Source organism: Triturus cristatus, chromosome 8 (genome assembly GCF_964204655.1).
Source record: "Triturus cristatus chromosome 8, aTriCri1.1, whole genome shotgun sequence".
Taxonomy (NCBI): domain Eukaryota; kingdom Metazoa; phylum Chordata; class Amphibia; order Caudata; family Salamandridae; genus Triturus; species Triturus cristatus.
This window is the reverse complement of record NC_140591.1, coordinates 1,533,383,979-1,533,397,503: the sequence shown is the minus strand read 5'-3', so window position 1 is coordinate 1,533,397,503 and position 13,525 is coordinate 1,533,383,979. Positions and strand designations below refer to the sequence as shown.

Genomic DNA, 13,525 nt, shown 5'->3' with positions numbered 1-13,525 from the left:
AAGTATGTATCTTATATGTATATAGTTGCATCTGAACTGAAAACTTTATTAACTGTGAATCTAATGATGAAAAGAACCTTATAAGTAGTATTTTATTTATCTTAAGGAATAATGAACTAACTTTGTTGCTTATATAATCCTGGGTTCTCAAACTGGATCCATGAGAGTCAGAGCCAGTTCTGTAATTCAGGCTATTCAAATATAATATATTTATATGCAGTTGATATAATGGGAAATCAGCCCATTATTATTCTGAAAATCTGCTTAAGGTGTCAGCTTAATTACTGGAAAAGGACGTGAACTGATTGAACCTCAATCCTTCCCTCCACAACCTACCTCTGTTTAGATGCACACAAACCTTGGAAATGAGTTGGAAGTCAAAATGGGAAGATCAGCTCTAGAAACATGGCATCAGATTTCTCCAAGTTAGCCCTCTAATGATCAGATAACCTATATTTTACCCAGGAAACAATATTTCACAATGGAAATACCAAACCTGCTTACTGATCTCCTCTTTCTCAATGTGGTGCCGAATCCTGGATAATCCAAGGAAAAAACCTGAAATCCTTGGTAAAACAAATAAGAGTTCAGAGATGCACACTGTACTACTACAAAGTAATCACAAGATGAACTGCAAAGTGACATAGCCAAAACTTCAAGTGGGAGCATTATCGAAGACCTCATACAGAGCGTACCTAGAAGGGTCATAAATACCAAAGGTGTGGGACAACAAAGCCCGGTATGAACTGAATCCTCTGGGAGAAGCCTAGACAACATGATACGTTGCTGGGCGCCATTGTACACGTGAGGCAAAACTAAGTACTCATTGCACCATGTGTGTCTGTGAAGTACTCTTCCCCGAACTAGAGTTGCTCGTGCTACCTCTGGAGTTCCTTTATTCAACTAAGTCTACAGTGCCACGTCTAACACAATCACTGTCCAGCACCAGATTCCTTAACACTATGTGTCCTACTTGTGCCATTTCAGGTACTCAATTTGGTTTTGGTCCATGACGCTTACCAAGAAGCCTGATAGTAGATTTGACTCATGCAGGTCAAGATTTGATTCCCCTGATGTAACCCATAACAATAGAGGGAAATCAGAACAAAAGAATCGTAAATAATTGGAGAAGAGAATTAGGGCCAGCTGCATCAAAAAAATGTTTTGCGATTCCTTAATTGCAAATCTTTGCGATTTGCAATAAGGAAATCGCAATACGGCATGCAGGAAAGTGTGCAGTACACTTTCTGCGTTTCCTAAGGGGTCGCAAATAATCTACCTCATGAATATTAATGAGATAGGTCGCAATTTGTGATCCCCTTGGAATCGCAAAATTCACAGGGATGGTGGCCTGCTGAGATCAGCAGACCACCATGTCTGTGATTGCTTTTAAATAAAGCAATCATTTCTTTTGTAAAGCAGCCCGTTTTCCTTAAAGGAAAACGAGATGCTGTACAAAAAGAAAAATTATGAGTTTTCTTTTCATTTTTTAAGAACAGTCAGTGGTCCGTGAGACCACTGCCTCCTCTTAAAAATGCTTTTACAAACATTCACAAAGGGGAAGGGGTCCCTTGGGGACCCCTCCCTAATTGCGAATGTCCTTCCACCTACTTGAAGTAGGTGGTAATATGCAAATGTTTTGCGACCGCATTCACGGTCACAAAACATTGATGCATTCTGTTAGGATTTGCTATTTGGCAGGGATGCCCTAAACACGCCCCTTCCAAATAGCAAATCACAAACCCATTTTTCGATTTGGTAACAGGTTACCAAATCGCAACATTTAGTTTGATTCATCGCAAAAGCATTTTTTGTAATCGCAAACGGGCCGCTTCGGAGAATTGGCCCGTTTGCAAGGAGAAAAATGTTTGATGCATCTGGCCCTTTGTCTCATAGCAAGAGAGCATGTTGGGTGTGAAACCTTGTATAACTTCAAGGTGGGTTATTATCTTCATCATTCTTTGGCAACCTTAGCAAGCTACACACAGACTGGGCTGGAACTTTTAAGTGGTAGTGAATGTTAACTAAAATTCCACCAATTCCTGTAAGTAAAGGCTGGTTGGCCTTCCATTAAGTGTAATCCCTCTTAATACCACCACTACCATTGTGTAGGCTGATGTAGCTGATCTTACTGATCCAATATGGCATTGGTTGAATTGTTGGCATGCCCTTGCTTTTCTGTGTCGGCATCAGACTCCCTCTTCATATTTTGTCTCAGTGTATATCATGTTTTTTGTGAAAACTTTCCCAGTGTGGGAGAATGTAAAATTTCCTTGTTTTCGTAATGGAAAGTTTCAATTCTGTCAAGCACTCTGAGGCGAGAATTATGCTTTCTTTCTTCCTTTTATTCTCAAGAGTAGCCATAAAACAACATAAAAAAACTAACTTTCCCAAAAAGCACTGGGAAAGGAGACAACATGGTATGGTCCCACCAAATGTCTAGTATGTCGTTTATAGTCCATACTCCACCGTCATGTCCCTCTCTTTCTTTCTGTGACAGAAGCAGTTTCAGAAATTCCTCTAATTTCCGTTTGGAGGTTTCATTCCTTATAAAAGAGAGACAACATTAATGCATCAGAAACTCACCTTGTTTGCACAGTCAGATCAATTGGTCAATCGCTAAAACTTATGAAATCACTGTATGAATGACAGTCCAGTATCGTAATCAACTACAAAGTAACCAGGTACTTACACTATAAATTGCATCTAACAACATAGCCAAATTCTTCCATTGTCAGGGGGGGTTCATATTTATTGTTGATCCAGACAAGGTATAATCCTCGCCTCAGAGTCCTTAATAGAATTGAAACTTTCCGTTAAAATAACTAGGACATTTTGCATTCTATGTGAGGACCGGAGGCGAGGCTCATGCTTGTTCAAAGCTCACTTACCACAAATGTCGCCATGTTCAGGGTGGGCTTTTAAAGGCGGAGTCGGTGGACCAGTCCGCCGCATTAGGGAATGTCTACCAGGCACGCTCCAAGAGAAAATGCTTTTGAGGTTATAGCACCTTTGCAGAGTGTGCCCCAAAACATGAGGTATCATTGCCTGCTTCCTGCATGACCCCACCAAACCCATCTCGCTATAGTGGGAGAAGAAACTGCCTAAAAAGGCTTTTGAATAGAAATAAGTAATTGTCATTCGGCGGGAGGGAAGAACTTCTCCATCATGTCCTCATAGTCCTTGATACACCTGACCATGCATAGCTTGGGGGTATCATAAAAAGCTGGGTATAAAATTACCCTTGAATCACGTTTCGTTCTTCCAAATCCATGTAAAGTAACCCTCTCTCGGGACAAATACTACCTGGATAATTCAAAGCTCTGACATCCGATACTCGTCTGCAGGAGATCAAGCCAAGCAGCATGATCAAATTACTGGACAACTCTTTCATGTACAGGCATTTATTACTCCTCCAATAGAGGAATAGAGAAAGTACTCTATTTTCATCCCAGAGGGAAGAGTCCCTGGGTTCAGAAGGATGCGAAAGCCTTATACCACTGAGTAACTTGTGTACAAGAGGGTGCGCCCCTACTGCGGCCCCTTCATTTGGGATATGCCCCGCAGAAATAGCAGACCTAAAGATTTTCACTGATCTATAAGCCATTCCCTCCGAGGTCAGGGATGCCAGAAAGTTTAGAATGTGCACAAGGTCTGCCCTCTCGGGATGTAAGTCCCTCTGTATACACAAACCCAGCCATCTCGACCATGTAGATTTGTATCGTATAATGGTCCCAATGTAGCTCCTTGCTCAACATCAAGTGATGAAGATTCCCTAGAGGATCTAGAAGGAGTTCCGGACACAGGGGGCGATGGATCGGAAAATTCCTGGGAAGTTATCAATCTTACGATTTCCACATCAGAGTGACCAAATCAAGGTTTGCCATTCGCCTCCTTACCTGAGCCGATAACTCTGTGATCATCGTAAAAGGGTAAAATGCGTTCCCCCTCATCTCAACACCAGTCCTGAAGGAGGGTGTCTGTTGCCACCACCAGGAGATCCGGCTGAAGAATCAATTCACTTGGTGATCCAACATGGAGGCAAACAGATTCACCGTGATTGGGACCCACTTGTTCTCCAGCCCCTATAACACTCTGGTGTTCAGTTTCCATAGACTCAAGTCCTGCAGATGTGTTAAGTGCCAGTCCACCACACCGTTGGCTGTTCCTGGAAGATACCCTGCCGTCAATGAAATCTTGTTGCCCAGGCAGAAGTGCCTGAAGTTCTTGACCAGATCTGAAAGGGTCTTCAGTCTTGATCCCACTAACCGGTTGATGTAGCGTGCCACTGAGAGGTTGTCCATCTTCAGAAGGATGCTACACTGTACCTTCTCCTTCATTCATTGGCAAAAGAGCCCGTCAGATGCTCCAGGCAGTTGCCATTCTTGTGCCAACCATGTTCCTCCTGTTGATAATGCACCACATCTTGCTCCCCAGCTGGTTCGGTTCTGCTAACTTACAATTCTGTAATGATATCTGGGTTCAAACCGAAGATTGCCCTGCCATTCCACGCCTCCATATGTGTGAGCCACCATTCAATCTACTCCTTGACAACGTCCATCAGCGTTATCATTTCTGTGTACGTCAGACCTCTGTGTAGATGGTTTGCCTTCAGATGCTGTAAGGCCCTGTAGTGGAATGACCTAGAAAGATTGTTTACTTAGACAAGAGGAGACCCACCAATCTGACAATCTGACTCAGAGAAAGTTGGCGAGCCAGTGTTTTCCATAGTTTGACAGATTTTCACTATTTTCCTTTATGGAAGGCTGAGAGTTGCCTAACTGTAATCAATGACAAAGCCTAGGAACATTGTCTGTTGTGTCGGAGTGAGCAGGTTTTTTTTATCGTTGATCACCAAGCCTAAATCATCCAGGAGGGTGAACGTCCATTGGAGCAATTCCAAAAATCTTTTGGGCACTGATCCAACAGAAGGATATCGTCCAATTAGACGAATCCCTGGTGACCTTAAATGTTCCATGGCCGGTCTCAGTACCTTGGTGAAGTACCAAGGGGCTGACGATGGGCTACAAGGAAGTGATATGACTTTGTAGGTTTGTCTGTAGCATACGAACTGCAGGAACCTCAGATGACTAGGGAAGATCCGGATCGTGAGATACGCATCCTTCAGATCTAAACAAACTATCCAGCGGTTTGTCCTCAGCAGATCCCTGAGAAGATGGATGCCCTCCATCTTGAAGTGGTGAAATACCAGCCACTTTTTGAACCCTCTCAAATTTATGACAAACTTCTGGCCCTGTCCCTCTTTTCCGTGAGGAAGAGGTTGCTTACAAAATCGTTTGGATACCTACCTGCCAAGCATAATGCATCATTGTCCAACAAATCTGTCAATGCCCATGAAATGAGAGATGCTTGAGGGGCCAAAAAAGAAAGCTGACACGGTCTGCTGCTTTGGCGGGGAGTGCTGTAGAACTCTATAATGAGCATCATCCACGCAGAAAATAGGTTGATCTGTGAAGTTTATTGTCGAAGGATAACGCAATATATATCACCCCCACACCGCTCAAGGCAAAGCCCAAACCGAGAAGTACCATCTGTCACCAACATTCTACGGAATACTTATTTTAATTCATTCCGGAGTAGAAAATTGACAAAGACACCCTTACAGCGCCAACTAGAAATGCTACCCATACACAGTATGACGTGACACTGTATGGTGTATATACTAAAGGAGTGGTTTTTTTTAACAAACATTAGGCAACCACCATTACATTAAGGCATGAACAGAATAAACAAAACACAAATTAATAAATGCAGGGGAAAGATAAAAGACAATATAAATATATTGTAAGCCACCATAAAACATTACATATTCCTGCAGTTTTTCTTCTTACATAAAATTCAACAAATGCATGATGAGCATTACATCTCTTGTGACAAACTGTAAATTAGCAAAATCTCTATGGTACTTTGTGGGATCTAATAGTTCTGCGCACCTGTACTTCCAGGAGAGAACTACTTTGTCCCTGGTTGCCGATGCCTCTCTGACTATCAGCAGGAGAAGACTCCTTCTGATTGCAAGAAATCTAGATGTCTTCACCAACTTTGTAATCTCATTAATTTGTGCTTCTGGCAGTAGTATCATTTAATAGTGATTAATGGTGCTACTTTGTCCCTCAACCAGACACATTTCTTTCAGCTTACTTGGAATTTTAGACACCTTGGCAACATTTCACCAGTTGCGTCCCATCACCATTGCAGCATTACCACACACCCTATCTTCTAATACCAAATCAAAATATTTTGGGTCACCTTTCTTGAAAAAACCTAGTGTTTTAATACACACTCAATCTCCTACACTTATTTGCCAATGCCCACCATATACACTAACCCAAAACACAGTTGAAGCGTTGTACGGAACCATTGGTTTGAGGTTGATATTGAGAACTCTTCAAATGTTTCATGGAACTATCCTTTAAAAAGTTCTCTACCTCAACCAATAAAAACGCTACTACATTATCAGATATCAGTACTTCTGGAACCCCCTTCCCACATGAAAATATCTTTTAGAAACAGTACCACAGATTTGGAATTAGGTTCACTTACAAATTTGACGTGAGGCCACTTTGAATAATCATCCATGAGGAGATAAGCGTTGTGTGAATGATTAGCAAGAGCACTGAATGCCAGCGACAATCATGCAACACTCATCCTCATAATCGTCACTGTCTACCACTTATTCCTTGATAGGATATCTTGCTAATCAGCTTTCACATTCCTTCCCCCTGATATGTGAACTACATCAAAATTAAATTGAAGCAACCTAGCTGCAAATCTTGCGATTCTTGGGGTGCTGGATTTGACACTAGCACCTCTGAAGATTGAGAGCAAGGACTTATGATCTGTTTGCAGGACAAATGCCTGCACCAAAGATAACTTCTAAACTTCTCAATGACACTCCAGCAGGCTAAGTGTTCCTTTTCTATAGCTGAATAGTTGATTTTGGCTTCTCTGAGAACTCTAGAAGCAACCTCTATTGTGTACTCTTGATCACCAGACTTTTGTGGTAGGACAGCTCCCTCATCTAATTTGCTTGCTTTCAATGTTAAACGTAATTTAAGGTTGTGATCATATAGTTTAAGAACTCCTAAATTTGGCAACTGCTGTGAATGCAGCTCTACAATCAGAATCCCAATGGAATTCCGACCCTGGCCGCAAAATCTGGAATACATCAAGAGTAGAACTCACATAGGCCCATGAAAGACTTGACACCAATCATATCTCCAGGTGGAGGGGTATTGAGTATTGCATCAACCAATCTAGCTTTGGGATGAACACCCTCACATGATATAACATGCCCGAGATATTCTATTGAAGTCTTAAAAAAAAATGACATTTCTCTCTTTTAAGAACCACTCCAGCGTGATCAAAAATTGTGAGAACTAGTTTGAGAATGTTGTCATGTTCACGTGCATGTATTAACAAAACATCTTGGAAAATAGAAACATTAACAATGCCTTTAAGCAAGGTGGTCATCACTCTCTGAAACAAAGAAGTCGCAGAAGCGAGATCGAATGGCATTCGGCACTATTTTTTTTTTTTAATCCTCATTTGCCTCTAAAAACACCATTCCATTTGCACCTTTGAATGGAGTTACGTGACGTTATGTGCTGGAAGGAGGGAAAGAAGAGAGACAAAGGTTTTTTGCTTTTACCGCCCTCGTTTGTTTGAAACTCAGTCTTCTTAAAAAATCCCTTACTATCGCTCCACTCCCCACCTCATTGAAATAGGGGTGGGGGAGAAAGGAGACTAGATAGCCAGACGAGGCAGAGAAGGCATAATCATTGGACTTCATTAATCTGTTGTTCACACCAGTTCAGAATGGAAAACCAAAAATCATGCTTTTTAAAACCCTTCATATCCAATCTAGCAACATATTTGACTGAACAAAACCAATCGTCAAACCTGGGAGGGGCCACCATTACCCACTGTGTACAGATTTCTCTACATGCCAGCAGTATAGAATAGAAGATCAGCCTTGTCTGTTTTTTTGTAATCTTTGTTGAGGAATCCACACATCCAAAGATAACAAGCAAGACGCTTACCTTAATGTCGATCTTCAACATGCTAGACAAGGCCCTACTCACACCGTTCCAGAATGACTGGATCTCTGGACAGTCCACAAACATATGTACATCATCCTCTTTCATACTGCCACATTTAGGGCAAGCTACGTCCCCTCCTCTCCCAAACCTTTACAACCTCTGAGGAGTCCAATAGGTTCTGTGGATGGAGAAAAGATGGTTTCTTCCTAGGTGTGCAGGTTTAACTATTTTAAACAACATAGACATAGATACTTGCCATTGGTGTTCCAGCGATGACTCCGGCAAGCATCTTCCCCACAATTCCGATGGCAAAGTGAAGGCACCATCTTCCAATTCCACCATCAGCCAATAAATTGTTGCAAGCTCCTTCTTGAGTACTGCTTCATGCAATAGTCTGTCTTCAAGTTCATTTGATTTTCCAATTATCGTACCTGGATCTTGGAACCAACTCTGCAATTGCAAATATTTGAATCTGGACACTTTATGATCCGAAAGTTGTTTACATGTTTCCCAGGTTATCAAGTGACCGTCTTGAATTATATGGACCCATCTTGTTATACCTGCCTCTTTCAGCGGTCGTGCCAGTAGGTCTTTTGTCCACTCAGGTGAGCCAGGTGAATCCCAAATAGGAGCCATTAGGCTATAATATGGTATTTTAAAAACTTTTTTGACCCTATACCATGTCTCAGCCAGCCCCCTCTAGATCTTTAACCTGACTTTTTTTAAGTATTTGGGGTCTGCGTATTTAAATATGAAGCCAAAATTACCCCCTGACTCTTGCCTTGACATTACTCCCAATAATTTCCCAATCTCGGATAGTGTGGATATATTCAACAGCATTTTCCCATTCTTTAATAAAAAAGCCCATGGGTAAAATAACAAGTCTGGTAGTGCTAGACCTCCTTTCTCCACCCTACTTCTCAATTTCTTCCAAAATATTCTGGGTCCTTTACTTGACCAAATAAAACTACTGATTTGGCCTTGCATCTTTTTAAGCCATTCCTTTTCAAAGGGAAGGGGAATCGGGAATCAAAAGTTAATTTCGGGAGGATCATAATTTTTACTAAATTTACACGACCTTACAAGGTGAGGTGAAGATGCGTCCGCATTTTTAGGAGCCCAGTGACATCTTTTTTAACCTTCTCAAAGTTTACTTTAGCTGTTTTAATAATGTCCTGTGGTATCATAACTCCTAAATATCTCATTATCCGTCTACTAGCGGCTTCTCCTACTCCCAGGTTCCATGACATAACCTCGGTCTTGCTTCTGTTAATTTCATAACCTGAGATTTTCCCAAAATCTGCCGTCAGGGTTGTAATACGACTCAAAGTATTTTATAAGTTGGTTGTGTAAATGAGGATGTCATCAGTGTATAGACCCAGTTTCTTACTCCAGCCTTCATATTGAAAAGGTATAATACCTGCATCCTCCCTAATTTTCCTAGCTAAGGGCTCTATTTATAAATTGAATAAGAGTGGTGATAAGGGACAGCCCTGTCTTGTTCTCCTACTAATAAAAACCGGATCAGTCAGAGAGCCGTTAATCAGGACTCTAGCTTTTGGTGCCTTGTAAAAACCCGCTAGTGCTCTGCAAAAATTTGACCCCAAATTTAAAGACTTTGCCACGCCTTGCAAGTAGACCCAATTCACCCGGTCAAAAGCTTTGGTGGCGTCCAACGCTATCACCGCAAGTGGGAGCTCGTAAGCAGTCACCAGGTCTATCGAACCTATCAATGAATAGGTCAGCTCTTTCAGGGATCTACCACGTATAAACCCTTTTTGATCTGTGTGGACCAACTCCACCATAGGACCATTTAACCTATCGGCCAATATTTTTGCAAAGATCTTATAATCGCAATTTAGCAACGATATTGGCCGATATGAATCACAGTTTTTAGGGCACCTGCCTGGTTTCAAAATTAGGGAGATGGTAGCGTCATTCCACGAGGCTGGCAATTCTGCCCATTCTAAATACAGTTTATTTAAGATTTTAACAAAAATGGGGTCTAATACATTAGCCAATGCTTTGTATACTTCGTGAGGCAAGCCATCGGGTCCGGGAGCCTTACCCCTCTTGCCCTGTCTTAATGCAAGGTCTACTTCCCCCTCCCTAATCTCCCCGTTCAGCTGCCTAAACTTGTCTGTTGTAAGGGGGTTTTTACAGCCTTGCCTCAACCATACTTCCACCTCTTCTTGAGTAGGTTTTAAATCTTCTTGGTAGACTCAACTATAATAGCTGTGGAAAGCATGCTCGATTTCCTTATTGTCACTAATTAAGGCTCCTGTGTGTTCGCATTTAACCTGATCTATCCTGTTTCTCACCTGCTCTCTTTTAACCTTCCAAGCCAACAACTTACTACATCCCTCACTGTATTCAAAATGAGCCAAACAGCTGACCTCCCATTTTTCCCTAACCCTTTCATGTAGAATTGTTTCCAAGTTAGATTTTGCTTCTAACATTTCCTGTAGCAGCCTTATCTGGGCTTCTTCATCCCAAATCGTCCCAATTGCTGCTGAGCCCCATTTGAATTTAAAAAACTCTTCTGTCTCTCTACTCAGTATTTCTATGACTCCTTCTTCCTGCAGAATCGTGCGATCTGAGGTCCATCTAGATTGAGTGGCCCCTTCATGGATCTTCATATGTAAAACCACTGCCGAGTGATCCGACAGATGAACTCCCACATGTTCAACCTGCTGAACCCAATCTGCCAGGTTGCTGTCAATAAGAAAATAATCAATCCTCGACTGATGTTTGTATTTTTGATTATAGAATGTAAAAACCATTTTGTGACCCTGTTTTCCGCCTCCATATATCACACAACCCTAACTGGGCCATCATTTGCCTGATAAATGCTGACATTCTTGGGATAACAAGTGCTCTAATGTGCGAGGTTCTATCTAAGGTATGATCTAAGACAGCGTTAAAATCTCCTGCCATGGTAATGGGATCATGTGAGTTTACTAATTCCGCCAACAGTTCACCTAAGGAAGAGACATCATCTTGATTTGGGCCATAATATCCCATAAGAGTAAAACCATGACCCAAAATATTCACTTTAACAACTAGCCATCTTCCAGCTTTGCCTGAAACCTGGGGTCCCAAACTGATATGTGCCCCTCTCTTCACTAAGATCGCCACCTCCTTTGTAACGGCTGATGGAGATTTGCAAACTACTTGGGAAATCCACTTTTTAGCCTTAAAGAGCTCCAGACCCTCCTTATCTGTCAGGTGTGTCTCCTGCAGAATAACAATCTGGGCCAGGCAATCTTTCAAATATTGTAATATTTTTGCACATCTTCCCCGTACCCTAAGGCCGTTTACATTCCACGAGAGTATTTTTATTATATTTTCTCTCTTCTCACCCATCTCTACTAATTGTTAAAAACAAGCACCAGGGGGGCGTGTTCTCGCCAGGAATGGAGTAGGACGCGGGTCGTGGCCGCTCCGGACCGCCGCTGCTACCAACCGCCACAAACAGCGGTGTGACGGCGGCAATTGGACCTGGGAAGCAGCCCATGGAGAGCGGAACACTGGGGGCACCAGCCTAAGGGGTCGGTGATAGCTACGGAGGCCGTTTCGCACCACACGTACGAAGAGTCGGGTGCCAGCCGTGCTGTCCGCCATTTTCTCTTCACCCGATCTGCGCGCCCGGCGCTTGGCGGGTCCGGAGCAGAGGGGACATCGCGCTGGTAGCTGCTGAGGAGTCCTTGCCAGGGGGCCCCGGCAGTTGTGGACCTCAGACTGCGGGAGCTGTGGGAGAGGCGATCCCGAGACCCGAGCGGCGGCTGCGATCTTCAGCGTCTGGACCTGGTAGGCCGGGACACTCCCGGGTGCGCTGTGAGCTTGCTGCGGGCCCGGCGGAGGCTGTTGAAGTCGTTGGGTGGAGGAAGCGGCCCGACGTGGAGGGCAGAGAGTGTTGGCCTTCCGAGGGTGACGCCTGGCTGGTGCGCCTGAGAGCGCGGTGTCCGAGGAGCGCTCGCCGCCATTTTGTGTGCTGGAGTGTGTGCGGCCTGGCGGAGAGGATGGACCACGAGGCGGCTTGGGGAGGACGGCGGCTGGGGGAGAGCATCGCTCCTGGTGGGCCCGGATTCTGGTGAATTGTTGCCTGCTGTCTGCTTGCCCTCCACCCTATGCGGATGCTGTGACTGTCCGGCGCCCTGCCTAACTGCACCCTAATTGGCGCTGAATCGGTGGGTGGCGCTTGCTGCACCGCGCCCTGGGGACCTACGGCTACCGGCGCTCGAGGAGGAGCTGAGGCGGACGAGCGGGCTGCCGGAGCGGGACAAAGCGGATCCCGGAGCCTTGCGCTGCTGCGCCACCCCTGGAGGTTGCTCTGGGGCCCTCGACCCGGCGGCAGCATCACCGCACTGGCGGCCTGGCTTGAGGCCTATTGGGGGCCACGGGAGGACGCCTCGACCTGGGGCGCTGTGGCCTGGATCTGCTTGGGGCCTGTCCAGGCTGTCAGGGGCGGGGAGAGAGGCTTGCCTCCACGCTGCTCGGGATTCCTGTCAGCCGGGGGGCGCGGACTGGGTGTTGGCAGCGGGCCCAGCGAGGGAGTGCATCGGCCGACCAGTGCCTGGACCCCGCCTGATCTCTAGTGGGCGGCCTCTGGTGGAGCCCCCCCGGATTAGTGCCTGGGCCTACAGGAGGAGAGAGGCTCCCGATCCAGGCTGTCGGCTGCCCCTGGCTTCCCTAGGGGTGAGAGCCCTCTGGGGGGTGCGTTTCCCATGCCCTGTGGGAGTGGGGGTGATCCCCGGGCCCTGCTGATGGACTGACCGTGGCCCCACCTGGTGGACCGGGACTGGAGCGGCGACTCGACGAGTGCTACAGCGCCCCCACTGCACCCCCCTCCCTGTTAGACTGAGTTGGTGGGACCACTCTTGGGGGGCAGGTTGAGTGTCCGACAGCCCTGCGCAACGCAGTAGATTGGGAGCTTGCCGCTTCCCCTTCCCTGCTGTGGAGCTTGCCGTCCTTCGCCTCGTCTCTACAGCGCTGCATCTGGAGGGCCTTCTGGAGCGCGGCGCCCTGGGTCACCGACTCGTGGACTGGGTCCCCACTGCCACTCCTGGGCTACGTGGCCCAGCGGCCTGCGCTCTACGCTGAGTGGGTGTTCGAAGAGTCCAGGGTTCTTGCTCCTTCCCGTCGGAACGCTGCCCTCCGGCACTCTTGCAGCATGACCCGCACGAAGCCAGGGAAAGAGCCATCCGCAGCCCCCAAAGACACCTCGGTCAAGGACTTGTGGAACAAGCCGAGCGCGGCATCGACGGGTGCTGCGTCGTTGGACCTTGGGGCCTCTGCTGAACCAGTCACACAATCCTTCATGGCGTTGTTCATGCAGGAGCTTAAAACAGAAATCGGGTCACTTCGCACGGAGGTCCAGGCATGTGTCAAGGAGCTGCTGAGAGACGTGGGGGAGCTCGGTGGCCGGGTCGACGACTTGGAGAAAACCTTGGATGCACGTA

General features: G+C 45.6%; 1 protein-coding gene across 1 annotated transcript in view; it reads left to right on the top strand.

The window, feature by feature from the left end:
- Positions 1 to 13,525, top strand: part of ATG16L2 (autophagy related 16 like 2) — a 694,312-nt gene that overhangs the window by 66,207 nt on the left and 614,580 nt on the right. The gene's annotated exons all lie outside the window — the stretch shown is intronic.